The sequence below is a fragment of the Peromyscus californicus genome, unplaced genomic scaffold (genome assembly GCF_007827085.1).
Source record: "Peromyscus californicus insignis strain IS unplaced genomic scaffold, ASM782708v3 Scaffold_17__1_contigs__length_78620276, whole genome shotgun sequence".
Lineage (NCBI taxonomy): Eukaryota > Metazoa > Chordata > Mammalia > Rodentia > Cricetidae > Peromyscus > Peromyscus californicus.
The window spans coordinates 62,706,629-62,728,592 of NW_026294469.1; the positions used below are offsets into that span (position 1 = coordinate 62,706,629).

The 21,964-nt window shown below is 44.9% G+C and overlaps 1 protein-coding gene and 1 long non-coding RNA gene across 8 annotated transcripts in view; one reads left to right on the plus strand and one right to left on the minus strand.

Moving 5' to 3' along the window:
• Mapk4 (mitogen-activated protein kinase 4) overlaps nucleotides 1-834 on the minus strand; it is a 146,609-nt gene extending 145,775 nt beyond the window's left edge. Inside the window, exon 1 of one of the 3 annotated variants that reach the window (XM_052742504.1) lies at nucleotides 669-834. The gene's annotated coding sequence lies outside the window, so the exon portion shown is untranslated. Of the gene's footprint in view, nucleotides 1-365; nucleotides 520-668 lie in introns of those variants that run through there. The other 2 variants (XM_052742507.1, XM_052742502.1) reach the window with 2 other exon arrangements.
• Nucleotides 41-14,914, plus strand: LOC128112964 (uncharacterized). Of its 5 annotated transcripts, none has more exons than XR_008219245.1 (3): nucleotides 41-152; nucleotides 1,932-2,153; nucleotides 2,691-14,914. It is a non-coding gene; the product is annotated as an uncharacterized LOC128112964 (long non-coding RNA). The 5 variants fall into 5 exon arrangements; XR_008219246.1 differs by lacking the exon at nucleotides 41-152 and having other exon boundaries at nucleotides 1,412-2,153; nucleotides 2,691-8,518; nucleotides 8,599-14,914; XR_008219248.1 differs by lacking the exon at nucleotides 41-152 and having other exon boundaries at nucleotides 1,412-2,153; nucleotides 2,691-5,024; nucleotides 8,599-14,914.
• The last annotated feature ends 7,050 nt before the right edge of the window (nucleotides 14,915-21,964 follow it).

Here is a 21,964-nt window from a genome sequence, read left to right on the forward strand (position 1 = left end):
TGGGGTCCCTCCGTGGCGCCCAGCCCCCCCTCCTCTTCGCAAGCACACACCCACGGGGGAGCCCAGCAGCAACCTTTTCACCCAAACTGGCGACCCACGGACAGCACCCGTGAGCGGTGCACCGAGGAAGAGGTCACCGAAAGGCGGCCCGGGTGGGTCCCACCGGAGACGGCGGCCAGCGCTGGCAAAGTCGCGAGTTGGGTGTCTGCTCGGCCTTGGGGGGGTGGGTCACGGGTCAGGTGAAGCTGGGGTGCAGAGTGAGCCGGGAAGTCCGGTCCTTGCTGTTCCCCGCTCTCGGGAGCCCGCGGAACTCCGGGAGGCGCGGGCAGCAGGAGAAGAAAGAGGACGAGCAGGGAGCCACTCACCGAGGCAGATGGAGCGCGGCGGCCCTTTGTCTGCAGCCGCGGCGCCGGCGCGCTCGGCCCGGTTGGTTGCTCCAGCCCAGGCACCGGCGAGCTCCCGGCGGCTCCCCGACAGTCCGGCTCGGGGCTCGGGCCCGGCCCCCACCCGTACTGCCTCCGCCGCGGCTCCGCCCCCAGCCCCGCCCCTTCCCTGGCCCGCGGGCCCCCACCTGCTGCAGCGGGGGAGGGGATGGGGGGAGACAGAGGGCCCCGGGGAACCGCATCGGAGACTGTCCATCCAAGACCCAAACCAAGAGGCAGCCTCACCTGAGCAGCCCGGCTCCTGCACCTCCTGCGTGCAGCCTGGTCCCGGGGCAGCCTGGCTTTCCCGCCGGGCACCTGCTCTCCAAGGCCCCTGTCCAAGGGCTCTAGAAGCCCGTCCTCACTTCTGCAGGGTTGGGGGTCACCTCAAGGCCCTGTCCGAGGGGAAGGGATGGCGGGAAGTGGAACTCTCCCTGAGCCCCAGCCGAAGCCTGGTCTTTTCTCGCGGTCAGCCCTCTCTCTACCGTAACTGCTGAGACTGAGGGCGGAGAGAAAGAGCCGGCTGGAACTGGACCGCTCCAGGCAGGGGGAGACCCGCGTGGGCCGGAGCCATCCCCTGGCGGAGGGGTCGAGGCCCACGCTGTAGGAGCTCAGGTCACGAGCGGACCTTGGATGTGCTGCGGGTTGCCTGGGCTGTGCATCCGTCCTGGTTCGTAGGGTACAAGTAAAACTCAGATGGGATCCAAGACTTCGGTAGCCAGGGAAAAACCTTGAGAAGCCTCCAGCCCCCAAACTTCGGTGGTGACTGGTGTTTGAGCTGTCTTCCAGCGAGTAGATGCGTCACTGAATGCCTACATCCCTTTAAAATGGGAAGCTGCTTTCCTAAGCAAGGGGGGGAAAATGTGATGAACTAAATATTGTATAATGAGGTCACCGGTGGCTTTAGCGGGCCGTGAGCCGTGAGCCCTCCCTCCTCCCAACCAAAGCACTCAGAGTGGGGACTTCAGTTGCACACTTCACAGTCTGCTGTATCGTGTGTTTATTTCTGCCTCATCCTGGGGGGAAGAGTGATACGATTTCAGGTGCTTAATAAGGTACTCAGTAACTGTTGAAGTTATGTTTGGGTTGCATAACCACGCTGAGGGTAACATGGGTGAAAACATAAAACTTAGAAGCTGTAGGATTTCAGTGGAAGCTGTAGCAAGTATTCAGCTCAGTGGTAGTCCTATAAGGGTACAGATGGTCGCTGTAATTACTGTGCAGATATAATTGCCATTAATCATGTAGGTAACCAATAGGTTTGGGACTACACCCAGCTAGGTTAGAGATAGTAGTTATCTGAATTTGCATTAACCTAAAAGAGAAGGTGAGGATAAAGATGGCGTGTGTCCCTTTGTAGTCAGGCATTTCCATGTGCCTTCCCTAGAGCACATTTTAGCATTCTGCTTACTTAATTTTCATTACAAATAAGTATTATCGATTCAGCAAGTATGCATAAATATGCAGCGTTCTGTGTTGATGTATTCCTTTTTATAACATCTCTTCTAGGAAGGAAGAAAAAAGAGGCCTCAAGATGTGTGTTTTATGCAAAAGAGACAGAGGGGCAAATATCCCACAAAGTAAATCCACCCGTGTCGGATGAGGGTCTGGTGAGTGGGAATAAAGAGTGGGACCCAAGACAACAGGAAGTCTCTGAGTCTCCCTTCTGTGTGGTTTAGCTCCGCGTCTGGGGTCTGGAAAACGGCTCGTTGTAGCAGTGTGCTTGCCCATGTGAGTAATTTATCTCTTCCATTTGGCAACTGGGGAAATGTAATTTTCTCCATGTGATGAGCGTGAGTGAATGGCTCATGCATAGCAAATGGCCCTCCTCCACACTGTGGGATGAGAGACTATGAAATATGCATTTGAATATCAGGGTCCCCTGCCCCACAATGGGGGTGGGGGGGCAAATGAGAACTGGAGTGCCTACCCGGGCTCCTTCCGTCCAGTTATGTGGAGTCTTTCTCCTGTGGGTGCTGCTCTTTGGAAACAAGAGAGTCCTTTATTTTCACTCCTCAGGGGAGACTCCTAAAGAAAAAGCTAGAGGAAGTAAGTGTTAATCCCTGAGAGTAACTGCCAGAACTAAGAAGTCAGGGAGTTCTCCAGGTCATTCTGTCCCATGCCCCGCTGCCTATGTCTGGACACACAGACTACCTCAGTGGCTAGGGTGGGGTGTCCACCTCCGTGGTAGCCCTGGAGGATATGGGAACAGGAAAATACCCTGCCCGCCAGATTCATCTCAGGGCATTCCCTTTGACTCCGGTTTAGGTGGTGAGGAAACCAAACCTCCAGAGTACACAACAGTTTCCTCTACTCCATGCCCTCTGCTCCAAGGAGGAGCTGGCATTACTGAGGGACAATGCCTTTGCTTGTGGCCTCTCTCCCAGGGATGAGAACTGGTCAGGTTTGAGAAACCTACTGAACCTTGATGTCCAGTGGTGGAGCCCTCAGCAAAGGCGTAAGAAAGCAAGCCTCTGTCCTTTTGCGAAGAAGTTCGGTAATCTCTCTCTTCTTCCTCCCCCTCTCCCCCTCCCCCTCCCTTTCCTCCTTCCCCTCTTCCTGTTTCTGTCCTTCTCCCTCTCTTCTACCCTCTCTCAGTCTCTCCTCGCCTGTTTTTCTCCCTGCTGTATCTGAAACAAGTGCCACTTGTCACACACACACACACACACACACACACACACACACACACACACACACACACAATGTTCAAGCCTATTCATAGGAAAATGAGGCAGACCCAGGGATCATTATAGCCTCAGTCAGGCCTACCAATCAGAGGCCACGCCCTCTTCTTGTCACTTCAAACTGTTCTAGAAATAACCTTTGTTGGATGGTAGAGATGAAACCCAAGCTGCAGGTGCAGGCCTGGCGGCAGGAAGCAGCGGGCTCCCTAGGTTGCATGGTTCTAACTGTGCAAGGCTGCTGATGGGCAGCCTTCCCCTTCATCAGATCTACCTAGGAGATGTTCTCCTGTACTGGGAAGACTGACTACAGTGGCCCGCTTTCCAATGTCTTTCTGTTGTCCTCTGCCTTCCCTCCTGTGACTATAAACAAACTGTCCTTGCTCTGGGCTGGGCTCGTGAATCAGGGGTAGAGGGCAAGCTTAGGGTGGAGGCATCCCTGGGTTCAACCTTTAGCACCAATAAACAAATACATCTTTCCCTGCTGTATCTCAGTCAAATGCCACTTGTGGACACAGCCTCATTTCCTCATTCATTCAAGAGCATCTTTCTACAAAACTTCTCCCCTCTCCCTCGAACAGTTTTAAAAATGGTTTAAGGGCTGGCAAGGTGGCTCAGCAGGGGGAGACTACTGCCAAGCCTAGGAACCTGCATTTGATCCCCGGAGCCTGCTCAGTAGGAGGAGAAAACCGACTCCAGGAAGTTGTCCTGTGACCTACATGCTTGCTCCTCTCCCCCAGTAAAGAAATGTAATAAAGAATTTCAATGTTTTAATGTCGATGGCCATCCAAAAGGAAATCTAGAGCTAGGCATGGTATCTCAGGCCTGCAGTCCCAGAACCAGAGAGGTAGAGGCAGGAAGACCAAGACTTCAAGGCCATTGGTTATCAAAGGAGTTTGAGGCCAAGTGAGGCTACGTGAGACCCTGTCTAAAAGGAAAAACAAATATCAAATCCAAAGCAGAACAAAGAATACCCTTTGACGTTTCTCTAGCTATTTTGCCCCTCTCTTCAATCCTTCACGATGACGTCTTCTCCTCCACTCTCTTTTTAACCCACTCCTGTTATCTGAGTGAAGGATGGCCAGTGGCCGCTGTATTTTTAAAGCTAATGATCTGTTCTCCAGCTTTAAGTATAGTCCATCATTCCTTTAAAATATTTTCTTTTTTCTCTCAGGACCCCTCTGATTTGATCCAATCTTACTGGCTTTTCAGGGAACAGTACATGCCAGCTGGTTAACCCAGCAGAGAGCGTACAAAATAAAAAATGCTAAAGGCATTTCCAGCAAACTCAGATAGGACAAAGATGCTATCATTGTTATTAATATTGTTTTAGAGATTAAATTAAGCAACAAGGTATGAAAAGTAAGTAATAGATATGAATACTAAAAAGAAGCAAATACAGGTCTTGTGTATACTGTTAAGTGTCTCTTGTATAATATTAGAGGGACCAGTCTTAATAGTATACATCCCAGGGGCTCAGGAGAGAGAACTACTAACGGCGAGGACTATTTTCGGGAAATAGAATCTCAGCACACTGAGCTCTATAGTCTACTTGCTTTAATTCCTCTGATATAACATCCTATATACACAGCTTCAGTTCTGTTCTTGTGCCTAGCTCCTTTCTTGCCTGATTTCTCTCTCTATTTATCTACTGTTCCCTCTAAGTTCTATCTTAATTCTCTCGTCTTAATTCTGCCTCATCTAGGTCCTTTTCATCTTGTTCTTACCCAGCTAGGACTTCCCCATCTGACTCTTCCTCATCTTCCATCTTGTCCACAGGTACTCTCCTTCTCTCTCTCCGTCTCTCCTTTCTTTATGTTCCTCCTAAGTCTCCCAGGAATCCAGTTGTAAACCCAAGCAATGGCAAGCCCCTGGTTGAGCAAGGTCACCAGGCTTGAAATCTACAGGGTCATAAAGGCAGGTAAGAATTTTCCTCAGGCCGTGACCACCAGGCTTCCAGGGTCAAATGGAGGGGTGATAAGAATCACATAGAGGGACAGTAATTGTTAATTATCATTTGCAACTCAAAAGGGAAGTGACTAATGGGGAAATGAATTAACTAAAGGCCAAATTTGGGTAATATCTAAGAAGAGGGATCTTATATGCTCCACTATAGTCTTAAATGTGATTGGTAGAAAATGTTAAGAACCTGTAAGTTGCAGCCGGGTGGTGGTGGTGCCCACCACCCTTTAATCCCAGCACTCGGGAGGCAGAGCCAGGTGGATCTCTGTGAGTTTGAGGCTAGCCTGGTCTACAGAGCGAGATCCAGGACAGGCACCAAAGCTACACAGAGAGACCCTGTCTCGAAAAACAAACAAACAAAAAGAATCTGTAAGTTGCTAGGTCAATGGGAGAAAATAAAACTGCCCCCTTTTTTCCTGTGGCTCCTATCTGTCCAAGCTATCTGCCGTTTTTCTGCAGGGTGGGGGAAAGTGTGCTCAGTCGCTAGGCAACCTGTGCACAGCTAGATGCCTCAGGTGATAGTTAAAGGGAGATCTGGAACTAGAGGTAAGATTTGGGAAAGGAGGAAGTAAAGCTTAATTGGCACATCCACCAGGCTTTCTCAAACAGGTAGTCTGGACACTTAAGTCTGTTCTTAGAGAGTACAGAGGTATCTCTGATAAGGTACTTTCCTCCTTCTGGGGATGGACCTGGCCGGATGCTGCCAATGATGATAATTACAAGGAGGCTTGAACTGAGGTTCTGGCTGTGCATAGCTGTCAGCGCACAAGGTTATGTAAATATTCCTTTAGTAGAGGGGAAATGGTGCCCAATAAATGATGGAAAAGCTACAATAGCACACAAGAAACTCATAGAGGAAATGGCTGGTAATCAAAAGCCAAATATCACCAAGGCTCCTTGAACCTTAGCTTGGCCTCTGGAAGGCCCTTGGCTACTTCCAGGTATTAGCTTTGTCATCATCAGCTGAAATCCTACTTGTATATTTTTGCGGCTTGCAACAAGTGTCCAGCTAAAACTTAGGACGCTGTTTTTGTTTTTAAATGCTACTAGAGAAACTGCTGGATGGTTCGGTAGGTAAAGGCACCTGATGCCAAGCATGTGACTTGAGCTCAACCACTAGGATCCCCTTAAATGGAAGGAGAAAATGAGCAGCTTTAAGTTGCCCTGTGACCTTCACATGCATACACTAGTGTGCACACACATGCATACATTATAGAATATTTGTTAAAGCTGTAAAGATGTGTCTCTGTCTAAGGTGCCTTCTGGTTGATTTAATAAAGAGCTGAATGGCCAACAGCAAGGCAGGAGAGAATAGGCGGGACTTCCGGGCACATAGAGAGAGAAACTAGGAGGAGGAATCTAGGCACAGGATTTTGCCAGCAGACCCGGAGCAAGTCAGACGTGCTATACTAAGAAGAGGTAACCGAGCCATGTGGCAGAACGTAGATTAAAAAAAAAATTACGGGTTCATTAAGTTATAAGAGCTCGTTTGAAAAAAGCCTAAACTAAGGCCAAATTTCATAATTAATAAGTCATCTCTGGGTCATTGTTGCGGGCTGGCTGTCCAAAGATAGCCTGACAAGAAAGCTTGCCACACACACACACAATATATATATGCATATAGTATAACATTATAAATTATAATTGCTACTAGGACCACCAGCCATGGTAGTACATGCCTGTAATCTCAGCACTTGGAAGGCTGAGGCAGGAGGATTGGGAGTTTGAGGCTGGCCTGGGCTACATAGTGAGACTATCCTAAAACAATGTAAGGACTTCTGGGTAAGATGACAACTAGAAGCTGCCTCTGCGTGAGCCAACAAAAGAGACAGTTCAGAATAAGAAACTTCATCTCCACAAGAGAAATCAAGGAAGAAGAGCCTCAGAAATGCACACAGTGAAGTGGTCAAAGATACAACACACAGAGCCGCAAGCTGAACATGGCCCCTCATGGAGGGGGAGGCTGAAGATGCTTCTAAAAGGTAAGCCAGACGGAAATGGCCAGCCTCGCCCTCAGCACAAACCCACAGCCCTTAGGAGCCTCCAGTCCGGCTGTAGGCTTTGGTGAGACAGTAGTTCCTCTGGCGGGCAGGTCAGTGATGGAGAGAAATCCCATTTTGTCATACTGTGTGATTAGGGCAGCCAAAGTCAGGCGCCACCTGGACAGAGACCCGTTGGTTAAAAGCTGAGCTACCCTGGGCCTGAGGTCGGGAGCATCCACAGACCAGGGAGCCTCGGGTTAGTCCGTTATAATCCTTCATGAGGGAAGACCCACACGGGCAATTGTGATGAAGCCAGGCCTCGTGGGACAAAGAGCGCAAGAGGCAGGAGGCTGGCTGAGGTTGACAAGTGCCTAAGGAGAAATGGCCCTGCCCTTGGTGAGGGAAATGGATCTTCTCTACTGAAAACTAACCTGGAAGTCTGAGAATTGTCAGACTGAGGTCATCTCCTCCAGCTCCCCAGGGTTTTACTCTGCGTTTAACAGGATTTCTACATTTTTTCCCCTTATTTTAAGTTGTTTATATTTTTAGTTGTTATTCTCCTTTATCTCATTTGTTTATACTTTTTTTCCATTTGTGGTCAATATTTTTTGTTTTCCTTTCTTGGCATATTTCCTTGTTATTAGCTTCTATACATTTAGTGGTATCTATTTACTTTACCTTAATTTTTAAAATAATCTTATATTTATGTTTCTTATTGCTCTGATTTTGGTTTTGAACTTTTTAATTATTGGGAAATCCTTGTTGTTGCCTCCCCCCCCCCCATCTTTTCTCTGGCCTCCTCTTCTTTTCTTAACATTCCTTTCTACTCTTTTTTGTTTCCTTCCTTCATCTCACTTATTTGCTGTTTTCACACTCACCCTAATTAACTGTGAGCCTCAGAGTACATTTTCACACGAGTTTTCCCATTTTCAGTTGTCTGGTCCCTGGAATATATTACTGAGCTGTCACTGACTCTTGTTTTCTGAACAATTCTATATATTGTATGGTTTTGTGTTGACGGTGGTCTAGTAGTTTGTTTTCCCTTTGCTGAGAGGTAGTAGGAGTTCAGCTTTCAAGAGCAGGCTGTCAATAAGAAGCCCACCGCCACCACAAACAAGCCAGAAAAGGCATCCAGAGCAACAGATGTGCAAATCTCAATACAAAGTACAAGAAGCGTGAAAAAGCAAGGTGACTCCAAGCAAGCACAGCTCACAGATACAAAAATGACTGAAAGACAAGAGAAGATAGTCCTGGTGATGAGGAAGAGTGTGGATGGGCAAAAGGACATATGAAGAGGCAAGGAATCTGAGGAATGAGGTCAAGGGGGAACAAGAGAGATGCTGGATATCATAATGGTACCTATGGTGGTTTGGATGCGAATGGCCCCCATAGGCTCATATGTCTGAATGCTTGGCCCCCAGGTTGTGGAACTGTTTGGGAAGGACTAGGAGGTGCAGACTTGTTAGAGCAGGTATGTCACAGGAGGTGGGCTTTGAGGTTTCAAAAGACTCCCGTCATTCCCAAAGTTCTCTCTCTGCCTCTGACTTTCAGATCAAGCTGTAAGCTCTCAGCTGTTCCTGCTGACGCCTTTGCTCTGCCGTCATGGACTGGAGCCCTCTGAAACCGCGAGCCCAATTAAATTCTTTCTCCCAAATTGCCTTTAGTCATGGTGTTTTGTCACAGCATTAGAAAAGTAACTAAGACAGTATCTAGGCCGGGCAGTGGTGGCACACACCTTTAATCCCAGCACTCAGGAAGCAGAGGCAGGCAGATCTCTGAGTTGAGGCCAGCCTGGTCAGCATAACAAGTTCCAGGACAGCCAAGGCTACACAGAGAAACCTTGTCTGGGGTACGGAGGGGTAGAGAAAAAAAAAGACAGTATCTAATACATTATATGTCAATTTTTAAAAATTAAAAAAATATATCTTTATAAAAAATTTTTAAAGTTTTTGGTAGAAATGATCAGTGTCCTGAAAGAGGATTCAAATCAGTTAATGAGTATAGTCCAGAACTGGAGAGGAAAGTCAGGAACATAGAAGGAAAAGTCAGAAAAAATGAATGAGAAAAATCAATAATGTGAATGGAAAAGTCAACAATGCAAAAGAAAAATTCTGCAAAGGAATTGAGATTTTAAAAAATAAAGAGATGTTGGAAATGAAAACCTCAATGAATTGAACAAAGCCACAGTGGGCAGCATCACTAACAGACATGAGCAAGCAGAAGAAGGAATATCAGAGATAGGAGAAGAGGTTGATGAATGCTGCATTCCGGGCATCAACGGTAGGGGAGGGGGAGGTAAACGAGCATGATTACAAAATCCAGGAACTCTGGGATGCAGGCAAGAGAGCAAACCTAAGAATCCATAGGATACAAGAAGAAGCTGAGATAAACATTAAAAACCCAAACCTAGAGACAGATGTTCAAAAGAAATATTTAGAACCCCAAACCACCAAAGTAGACATGACCAGAGAAGAACCTCTCTGTTATATAAGACGCAAAGATGTTTAAAAAAAATGCAAAGCAATAAAACAATGTTAAAAGCTTTAAGAGAAGAGCCAGGTATGATAGCATAGGCTTTTAAATCCTAGCACTTGGGAGGAAGAGACTGGCAGGTCTCTGTGAAGTCAAGGCCAGCCTGGTCTACAGAATGAGTTCCAAGCCAGTCAGAAATACAGAGTGAGACCCTGTCCCCAAAAACAAACAGTTTTAAGAGAAATTATGGAATCATCTACAAAGGCAAAACATCAGAGTAATATCAGAACTGTAATTAGCCACTTCAGAAATTATTGAATGGCATACTTCAGGCCTTGACAGTAACTGCCAACCAAGATTGCTCCATCCTGCAAAGCTATCTTTTAAAGTTGTTGGAGAGATAAAGACATTTCAAACCAAGAACAAACTAAGGCAGGTCATGACTACTGAGCCAGTAGATATTCAAAGGAATACTCTGTACACAGAGAAGACAGACAGAAAGTCTCCACTGCTAGGGGTATAAGAAAGAATAACAAAGGAGGGTAGGAAGGAATCTAATACCCTAGCATAATAAGTCTGAAATCCCCAAACAGTGGTAGGGAGAGAGTGAAGAACAGACAACCAACCCAATCAATCAAATGAGCAACCAACAAAATTATAGAAATTAGTAAACATCTTTCATTAACACCCCTAAATGCAAATGGCTTCGACTTGCCAATAAAATAAAACAAACAGGCTTGGCTAACTGAATTTTAAAAAATAAATAGAACAACACACCTACATCCAACTCTCTATTGTCTCCAAGAAACAAGAAACATACCTCACTAGTAAAGACATCTGCAGACGGAGCATCAATAATGAAAAACAACCTGTCAAGTGAATGGAAACCAAAACTAAGCTGGTGTTGCTGTTCTGTTGCTGTTCCAATGGAGTTGATTTAAGAGGAAATTTTATAGCTGTGAGTACTTACAAAGAAAGATCCCATGGTGCACTTCAAGGTCTGAGAAAAACAAGAACAATCCAAACTCAAAAGAAGCAGATGGCAAGAAATAATAAATATCAAGGAAGAAATTAATTTAAAATGTATTGAGGCTGATAGAACAATACATAAAATCAAACAAATAAACAGTTGGTTTTTTAAAAAACTCAATAAGATTGCTAAGTCTCTAGTCAAACTAACTAAATAGAAAAAGGAAAGATCCAAATTCATAAAATAACATGAAAAAGAAGTTACTATAGATTTTAATTAAATCCAGAGACTAATTATGGAATATGGTAATGTATACCCCCAAAATCCTGGAAAAACTAGAAGAAATAGATAAATTCCTAGACAAATATGACCTAATGAAACTAAATCAAGACAGTATTAACAACTTCAGCATATCCAAAGCAATCAATGAGATTGAAGTAGCAATTTAAAAAAAAAAATTCAGGGCCAGAAGGATTCTCTGACAACTTCTATAAAATCTGTAACTAAAAGCTAATACCAGTGCTCCTGAAACCATTCCATAAAATAGAAAAGGAAGGCACACATCCTACCAGGTCAGCAGTACTCCAATACTAAAGCCAGATAAGGACACAAAAAGGAAAGGAAGCTGTAGGCCAACCTCCTTGGTGGCATAATCCCAGTGTTTGGGAGGCAGAGACAGGTGGATCTCTGTGAGTTGGAGGCCAGCCTGGTCTACAGAGCAAGTTCCAGGATAGCCAGGGCTACACAGAAAAACCCTGTCTCAGAACAACCTCTCCACCCCCACAAATTCTCAGTATACATTTTGCAAGCCTAATTCAAGAAAACATTAAGAAGATTGTGTACAGTGACCAAGGAGGTTTCCTTCTAATAAGGCAAAGTTGGTTCAAGATAAGCAAACCAGTAAGTGTAATTTAGCACATAAATAGACTTCAGGCCAGACATCATATGATCATCTCACTTGATACAGAAAATGCCTTCAATAAACATTAACATCCATCATGATAAAAAGCCCTGAGGAAGCTAAGAGTAGAGGCAATATATTTCAGCATAATAAAGGCTATATACAAGAAACCCATAGCCAACAAATGGGGAAACTGAGAACGTTTCTCTAAAATTTGCAATGAGACAAAAGTATACCCTTTCTACGTTCTTGTTCATTATAGTGTTCAAAGTGTTAGCTAGACCAGTAAGACAAGAGAAAGAAATAAAACAGATGCAAGTAAGAAAGGTAGAAATCAAATCATGTGTTTAGTATCCCATGTTTATTTCAAACTGTTGGCAGAAATAAGAGTGGTGTAAAAGCCCCTGTACTGTACTCAAACTGTGCAGTTAATTCTGAACCCAAAAGCCCACTTCTGCCCTAAAATATGAACAACCACAGACATTAAACCTGGACAAAACATGATGCTAAGAAAGTGACCTCAACACTGTTAACTAAGATGAGACCAAAAAGTAATGTACAGAGAGTATGTTGCAACTCAGTTGTACTCAAGTTCCTCACAGTTTTCCGATTTTTTTGCTGAGAACAATGTCTGGTTAGAATTTTTAAACAAGTTGGGATATAAAGAATTGAAAACGTCCCAGATCTTCCTGAGACAAACAGGAGAAAGGCAATAAAAAGTTCTGGTTAGTTCCCAGTTTGTGCTGCCTACCTGACAGAGTTCCTTTGCTGTCCCTGTCTGCAGCCCTGGATCGGGAATGTGGGTGTGTTTGCATCAGGGAAAGCCAAAGGCTCCCTACAGGTTTAGGAACCACTAGAGAATACCAATGAGTTTCAGACAACTGAACTTAACTTCATGTTTTATTTTTTTTTAATATTTAGTGCCATCTATGAAATTCTGTTTTTAAAAGGCAGAAAGGTATTTTTTGGTTGACTCTGAAGTGTTGGCATCCAATCAGAAACACGGGGCGCTGTTGCTAGCTCCAGGCCGGAAAGCCCCTTTCCGAGCTTCTTGGCTGTGTACAGACAGAGTGGATCTCTTTGGCTGTGTGCTGAGTGCGCCTCATCTCAAATCCTTAAACATTCAGTCGAATCAACAACAGAGAGCTATTGGAATAACCACGTAATGTTAATAGTCATTGCTAATAAATGCAACAGTTTTCAAAATTTAAAAAAAGAATGACATAAATAGGTGAATGCAAGTGCTATTAGGATTCCTACGAGACTCTGGCTAGAAATACCAGAAAGAATAACCTCAAAAGTGGATTTGAAAAGAATCAAATCTGTTGAAAAACTGATTCCAGAAGAGAGAAAGTCTTACAGTCTCATCAATGAAAATGATTAGAGAGGTATAGATAAACATTCTGAAAATTATCAAAGAAAATTGAGCACAATTAAGTACTAAGACTTTAGAGCCATTGTATCCATTCATTCATTCATCCATCCATTCACTCATCCATTTTGAGGCAGGGTCTCACTCTATTACCCAGGCTGACTTGGATTCCTCATCCCTCAGGCTCCTGAACAGCGGGGACTACATGTGCACGTTGTCAACGGTGGCCCTGGTTTTGTTGTTGTTGTTTTTCTAGCTTTTTTTTAAATTATCTCTTATTTTTGAGATTACAACATGTCCTCCTTCCCTTTCCTCCTCCCAAACCGTCCCATTTACTTCTTGCTGTCTTTCAAATCCATGGGCTCTTTTCACTTATCGTTTTTTTGGAGTTCTTAGGACTATGGGAGTCCTCTCAAATTCATCTTTACACAGATGTTTGGCACTGTTTCCTCTGCGTTAGTTTACTTTTCTAGTTGTCATAGAAATACCAACGTTGAAGTATTTATTTTGGTCACGGTGTGGTACCGTATAGGCCATCATGGCAGAAAGCATGACATCTGAAGTGACTGGGTCCATAGCAGTGAAAGCGTGAGGCAGCTTGTGCATATCTTAACAGATGAGGGAGTGGGAGCCTCTGTCACCTCTGGGGTAGTCATACCCTCTAGCCTTCCCCCTTTTGCCTTACATCTGACAGTTATGTCCAAACACAACAATGCTACCAGCTAGGGACTGAATATTCAAACACATGAGCCTGTGGGGGACATTTGGTTATTCAAATCATGACACGATACAAGGTCTACAGGGAGTATATCTGTGCAGCCAAGTAGCATCTTCCAGGACTGCTTGTCACCAGCATCATTCAGGGATACCAATATCATGTCCCTTCCAACTGTTGTGGACCCTGATAGCTGATAGGTTTCAGTTTAAGTTCCCCCATGTCTTGGAGGCAGGTTCACTCAGGTAACAAATACCTAGATCCGACTTTGGTGCTCACATGGTTCCCAGAGAAAGGGCAAAACTTTCAACCTGCCAGCTGGCCAAAAGTTTCTTAGCTAACTTGGGCCATCCAAATGCTTTGTCTTTCAATAAGACCTCACCAAAACTCTTAAGTGCATGGCCCTAGTTAGTCCAGACCTCACCTAGCCCTGTTTTTCAAACCATAAATCATAACTCACAAAATCAGAGAGAAAAATTGCATTTCTGAAATGAGATAACAGAGCATATCACAGTTCATTGTAATAAGATCGTCATTGAATGACATTGTACTACCCAGTATATGGGAGGCTGGGGTAGGGTGCTTATGTGCATGCACATGGGGGCAGCATTACATGATTTTCTTAATTATGGTCATGATCCAAAAGTGTTAAGGAATTCACTGCCTTCTACTTCCTTATTTTAGCGCTGCAGAAACTCAAACTTCCTGAGATCTGACTTTTCTCTTTTGCCTCATTTCTTGTCTCCAGGTCAGTCTCATTTGTCTCTTGATTTGTTAAACTATCCTGTTCCTCTCATACAAACAATTCCATGTTATTAGAATGTATTTGAGTCTCTCCCCTAATAAAGGGGCTTAGCTTGAGTTTTTCTCCACCGGCTTATTCTTACAAAACATCCATTGGTTTGCTGAATAGCCCGTGTCTATAAGGACATACAGTTCATTAATTTCATTCTTAAACTCCAAAAGCCCTCATTCAGCATGCATTATTGTTCTAGATGCCTGACTTACCGTTGGCCATTGTATCTAGAGGTCTAGGAATGATCTAATATCGTCCCTATCAATCAGTTGAGTGCTTAGAATGATGTTTTGTATTTGTACCTTGATGGTTACAGCCCACTAGACAAGGACTGTCAGTTGTGTCCTGATTGTTTTGTGATGGGGTCTCCCTATGTAGTCTAGGCTAAGCTTGAATTTGTGACACTCTTCCCTCAACGCTCCCCACCCGCAGTGCTGGGATTAGGTCCTTCATGGTCATGCCGGACTCTTGCCTAACTTTTAAAAATCGGTCTCTGTGTCATCTTCCTGCTCTGCTTCCTCTCTCCACCTGGAAGCCAGCAGCATCATCGTCCCAGACTTTCTAAACATGGGTGTGGGTTTGTTAGTATGGAAGGCAGTTTCTTTCTATCTCTATAAATGTTCAATAAATGTGCGATTGGATCACCATCTCCAACTCTCCATTCTCACAGTCAGATGAGAAATATGTGGCCTTGGCCGCCCAGGAGTTATTGTTGGTTTTGTTTTTGTTGTTGTTTACATGAACTAAAAAAAGCCTCAAGAGACATTTAAGAATTTTTTTTCCTAAGCGAGCTGAAATAAGTAAGTTTTACTTGAGAAATGAAAAGGAAATTGTTTTTGGCTTAGGAGAGATAGACATTTTAAAATGACTGCAAAGTCAGGAATAAACTGTAGTTTCTATGACCCCAACACACAGCCAAGCCAGCCTCCATCTAGGCATGAGGAATTTACAAATGATGGCATTTCTTATGATTAATCCAGCTTGAACAAGTAATTTTCATGGGAAAACAATTGTAGCTGAGTAAATGCAATACAAATGTGTTTCTAATATTAAATAAATACACACAGACACATACAGGCCTCCAGTGAAAACATAATCAATTCCAGTTAGTTCGTGTGGGTAAATCAGTCAACTATCAAAGATCAGAACACACGTTTCACTCGACTCAAAAACAGAACCACCGAAAATCTTTTAGGAAGTACTGTGTCTTGGGGGAAAGTATTCCCACAAACTGGAGTCTACATGATAACTCTCTCCAGGCAGGAAGTATATTTGCCATCCTTGTAGGAAAGCAAGGGCTGGGAAACAGGAGTGTGCATGTACATGCTGGCCCCACCATGGCTTGTTTTCACACAGTGCTCTGGTGTGTCCGTTTCTTGCTTGCTATACTTATGCTCGAACTCACCAAGGAAGTGTACAGCTACTCAAGTGTCATTTCCATGGAGAAGCCCGAATCAGGAAACCATTGCAAAAAAACCAACAGTTTTTAGGAGTTTCTGGAATCTAAGCAAGGTAACTAATGCCTGTCTCTCTGTAAGCAATGACAAGTAGGACTAATCTATGAACTGTTAATCCCTTTCCTCAGTTTGGTTTGGTGTTCTAGGAGGAAATCTGTTTGTGATTATTAGAGCCATGGCTGGTTTTACTGTCGATTAGAGAAGAACTGTGAGGCAATTTGCAGTATGGAAAAACACATGCAGCTAAAAAGCACTCCTAAGGCTTTGCTACATAGGTGTTGGTTTAGCATTATCCTCCTGCATCCTATTAAAAGAAAAGAGCTCGTGGTGAGTCCTGGTGAAACCGAAGCCGGCCTCCATCTGTTCTTGTCAGGTGTGGCTGATGGCTAACAGCCTTCCTTCCAGAGAGCTGCCTTCCCCAGCTCCAGGAGAACCTGGCTGACAAAACCATCACAGTCTCCATCTTCGTCTTTGCTGTCATCCGATGAGAATGTGCACTTGGTCTGTGATGAAGCTGATGCGAAGGTCACTTAGGAAATTCAGCGGACAAGGGCCAAGGCTTTCCTGGCGGTTTCTTGAGTCATGATGTGGAAGACAGGATCATCTGTACGCAGTGACAGCTGAGTGTGAGAAGAGGACTAGGTACAGTCGAGGACAGCACGCTGCCACTGGCTGCCTGTACAGCACAGGGCAAGGAAGTGCATGGTGTTAGCTTTCCTCTTTGTTCAACATCGTGCTCACTTACGTTCGTTGTCAGGCACATCTCGTGCCTCCCCCCCCCCCCCCCCCCGGTTCCTGTGACCTTGCCTGGTTCTAGCTGGCCACCTTGGGTGTTCCAATAGCACCTCATCATCTTAAACCACCTGCTCCAGACCCACCTGCTGCCTCTGGAGTGTGACATGCTGTGAGATCCAATGACACTCCTGTGTATGAGGGAACAGGTATACAGGCAGTGAGGGCACATTGAAGTGGAGTGTTGGGCTCTGGGAACCCTCAGACACATTCTTATCATAGTCTCCCAAGAGCAGTCTATTCCGAGATGCAACAGCACCAGTGACCACTCAGAAAAGGTCTAGTAGGAAGAGAGATTGATGTAGCAATGAAGACTGATGCCAAGTGGAGGTGGGATCCTTAGTGTGCTTGCCTCCTTACTCTCCCTCCTTCCAGGTCCTGGTCCCTTTCTGCTGGCTCCTGCTTCCTGAGAAAGTAGAAACAGGCAGAACTGACCTCCCTAAGAAAGTAGGAACAGGCACAACTTTCCCTGGGTTGCCTTGGGGCACCCAAAGCTAAGATAAGATCCACTCTATTCCTCAGTGTCCTCAGGAGTCTCAGAGATGCTCAGTGCTGACCATGAAGCAGACATCAAGGGCTCTGTTTTATATAGCATCTTCCTGGGTAAGGTTCACGTAGGACAACAGTGCCTGGACCATGGCTGGAGATGCAGGATTTGAACTGTCATCACAGTGTGGTAAGATGTGAATCTGTCTGTGACTTGGTGTTTGCAGAGAGCAAGTCACATGGGAAGAGGGCAGAGAAAGGAATCTATCATCACAAGTTGCAGCCAGTGCAGAACCATTCTCGCCCTCACCCCTTCCTTTCCCCGCTGACACTGACTCCTTCATGTAGAATGTGGAGGTCTCTTGATCCGAGGAGGGTCACATGTCCCAGGCCCCTGGAGGATGAACTGAAAGTCAGATGTGTGACCCACCTCTAGCTAACGAAACAGTAAGAATTCTGCTACAGAACTCCTTTCCTATGGAAAAAGCACACCAAGAGGGGCAAGTTGCTGCATCCTTTCTTGGATATAGACGGGATGCCTGGGTTCCACCAGCTACATTGTGACCTTGGGACAGACATGAATAAGGACAAGCGAGTCTCAGAGATGCTGGCCCTGGCTTCGGTGAGCCACTAAGCCAGTTTCCGCAGCTGTGTGCCATCTTCCCGTTGGTAGGAAAAAGCCATCCTGATTCACTTATCTCTGCTAACAGAGCTACAGAACAGTCTGCATCATTCCCATGTCTAAAAAGATGCGGTAAAGGTCTGGGAAGTGGGACATGAAAAATGAGCATGCGAAAGTCCAAGAAGCAGAGTTTTGAGAAAGAGAGCAAATGTTACCATGGAGTGAAGTACCGGCCGGCAAGGGGGCTCAGCAGATGTCAGCCAGATGACCCGCGCTGGTCCCTAGAACTCACAATGGAAAGAAAGAACCACAGACTCCCTCTGACCTCCACACATGCACTGTGGCATGCACAAACCCCAAACACACACACACACACTCACATACACACATGCACATATACACACACTCAAATGCACACACACACACATACACATTCACATACACACACTCACATATACTCACACACGTACACGCTCACATACACACTCAAATACATGCTCACAAACTCATGTACACACACTCACATATACACACTTACACATACACACTCACATGCACACCCACTCACTGTCACACACACACACATCAAACACACAGACACAAAAATAAATTTTTAAAAATTTTAAGATGAGACTGGAGAAGTTTCATGACAATTTTCAAGTAAGAGGTTAAATATGAGAGCCATTTTATTTTCCTTTTTTACTGGTATCCATTAGTGGTACAGAACAATGGGTTTGATGGTGACATCGTCATGTATACCATCTACTTGCTCACACATATCCTATTACCCTTCTTACCCCACCCCTCCCCTTCCTCTTCCCTAGCAGTTCCCTCCTATGTTCTCACCCTTTCTCCCCCAAATCCCACACACGAGGAAAGTGTGTCGTGCTTGTCCTTCTGAGTCTCATTCATTTCAGTTTTAACTGTTTCCCTACATAACAACCATTTTAGAGGGGCCAAGGGGGCAAAAGACAGACTAATGGACAGAGGAGCACAGGCTCTTCCAACATCAACTGTTCTTTCAAGAAGTCTGGAACAGACGTGGGTCCTGCAGTCCAGTGTGTTAGCATGTTTCTCATGCAGGCCAGTGTGCTAGCAATGTTGCTCAGACTCTGCACCCAGGTGTTACACATCCTGGGATCATGCTTAGAGATACTGACAAAGATTTAGGTACACATATGATAATTGCTATTCCATATATAATTCAACAATGGTGGTAGCAATAGAAAAAATGAAGCAAAGACAAACGGTTGTATAAATGATGGAAAATCATGATGGAATCTTGCTCCTGCCAAGATACATGATACTTGAATTTTCTTAATGGCATGGAGTAATGTTTATAATGGATCAGATCAAAAATAAACAGGCTATAAAATACGATTATAAATTTGTGACATATAATATGTACTATTTATATTTGAAGGGAAAGTTAAGAAAGACATGCACCAAATATGTAAGGGAGCCTCGTAAATCTTGCATTTTCCTTTGTTTCAAAATTAGCCTTTATCGTTTTTGTGATAATTTTTAAAATGACATTTGTTATGAAGAGAAAGAAATAGAACAATGGCTACAGAAGCCAGGCATGCTGCAGCACATCTGTGTCCCAGCCCTTGGGAGTGGAGACAAGAGGACCGTTGTGAGTTGGAGGCCAGGCTGGGCTACACGGTGAGTTCCCGGCCAGCTAGAGAGTGAAACTGCCTTAAAACAACAGTAGCTTTGGAGTGGGCACAGGAGGTGCATAAACCTGAAAAAATGCCAAGTATTTTTAACTTCTAAAAACGCCATCTACACAACAACAAGCAACCAAGAGTCTTGGAAGCAAATCTGACGTCTAGTCACAACTATATTATTTTCTTTTGTTTGTGTATTTGGGAAAGTCTCTTTCCTGGGCCATGTTTTCCTCCTGTGCAAAGATAAAAAAAAAAAGAGAAATGTGGAATAATTTAGCCAGTGGCTGGTATGACAGCCTCTGGCAGACTGGAGCCCCTTCACACAATTGACAGGAGGAGATGACAGCAAGTACTCCTCCTGAGAATATATAGTATGCATAATGACGGGCAACTAACTCCCACCTGCTCAGAGCACACATGTCGCATCAGGATAGAAGGACAGTTAGGAACAGAAGTGTCCAGGGGATGGCTCATGTCTCATCTATGGCAGCCTTGAGTGAGAAAGAGGCTGGTCTCAGCAGACTGACAGGACACAGCACTGCAAACAGAGTTGATGTTCCACCAACACACTCATAGCCCATGCCCTGGACTGCCAACCCTCCTCCTCCACACCTCCAGGCTTTACGTTCCAGCTTAGGTTATTGGAGTCACTGTAGACTATCTTCTGGTTTTCCTAAGGAGTATCAGTTGCTCCTATCATTACTTGATGGGGAGGCCCATATAAAATGGTTCCTTGATCCCATTTCTCTTTTCTTGACACAAAGCCATGGAGGACATCTTCAAACAAAGGATTCCGGTTTTTCAACAAGTGGCTCTCTTCCAGTTCACTATTTAGAATGGAAATCCATTACTTGGTTCCTGAAAAGCCCTATAATAGATCCAAAGAAAAAGTGGTGGTTTCTATATAAAGGAAAAAGAAAGGGCAGATGGGAGCATTAAGAGGGAATCTCTCTCTTGACACAGTTTAGACACTGTGAAAATATTGGTTGTTGCAATGGCTACTCAAATTGCATGAGACTCTGAGGTTGATAGAGGCAGCTAGGATCCCCTGAGAAGTGCGGTTGTGTCCAGGGAATGGGGCTGCTCCATTCAGCACCTTAATATTTAACACTTCTCAGAGGAGAAGCCAGAGGGAGTGAGGGTCGGACTGTGGAAGGTGGCTCTTCCAGATGTTTGGCGACAAATCGTGGTGCTGGAGCTCCCCAAACCTGAGGATGCTGGGTCAATATATCCTTGAGAAAGAGAGTGAGACCCAGGTACTGGTCTACCATGAATTGGGCCTATTGGAGGCCTAGCAGTTGAGGAAACACTTTCTCTATTGACCAGGCTGGCCTCAAACTCAGAAATCTGCCAGCCTGCCTTCTGAGTGCTGGGATGAAAAGCATGCACCACACCTAGCTCTAAGCTTTTCTTTAATCCCTCTTCACATATTGGAAATTTAGCTGGTGGGATCTTGCCCTAAGGTCACCACTCCCTTTATTCCACTTCTTAATCTGTTTATTTCCTTGAACACTTCTGGTTCTCCATTTCTCCTAAGATTTTACATTTTATAATTTACCCTTCTCAGCTTGCTCCTTTTCATTATAAATCTTTGTTAGAGTTTCCACTAATAACCACACAACAGAGTCTATACTAGGTTGTTTTGAGATTTCCTCTGCCAATTAATCCAAAACTCTTCACTTTAGCCTCAGGCAGACTTTTCGGACAAGGGCAAAAAGCACCCACTTTCTTCACCAAAATATTACAAGAACAATCTCTAGGCAGAATGATAAAATTCTTCTCCTCTGAAACCTCTTGAGATAGCCTCACACAGATCAAATATTCTCAGCACCACTGTCTTCCATGCTCCTACTAGTATGGCCCATTAAGCAGTGCTTAAAGCATTCCACTTTATGCTTAAAGCATACCGAAGTTCAAATACTTCTAAACAAAAACATGGTCAGGCCTATCACAGCAATACCCCAGTCCGTGGTACCAAATTCTGTCTTAGTTGGGTTTTCCATTGCAGTGAAGAGATACCACGACCACAGCAACTCTTATAAAGGAAAACATTTAATTGGGGTTGGCTTACAGTTCAGAGGTTTATTCCGTTATCATTGTGGTGGAATGTAGCAGCATGCAGGCAGACATGGTACTGGAAAAGAAGCAGAGAGTTCTTACATCTTGATTCACAGGCAGTGGGAAGTGGGCTGAGACACTGGGCATGGCTTGAGCATATACAAGACCTCAAAGCCCGCCTCCACAGTGACACACTTCCTCCAACAAGGCTATACCTACTCCAAAAAAGGCACACCTAATACTGCCACTCCCTTTGGGGGGCATTTTTTTTTTAAACCACCACACTCCAACTCCCTGGGCCCAAAGGCTTGTAGCCATGTCATAATGCAAAAATACATTCAGTCCAACTTCAAAATTCTCCACCTTGTTTGAAAGAAAATGGCCCCCAAAGGGAGTGGCACTATTAGGAGGAGTGGCTTTGTTGGAGTGGGTGTGGCCTTGTTGGAGGAAGTGTGTCACTGTGGAAGGTAGGCTTCGAGGTCTCCTGTGCTCAAGCCATGCTTAGTATGGCACACGGTTCACTTCCTGTTGCTTGCAGATGAGGATGGTATACCTCTCAGCTCCTTCAGCACCATGTCTGCCTGCATGCTGCTGTGCTTCCCACCG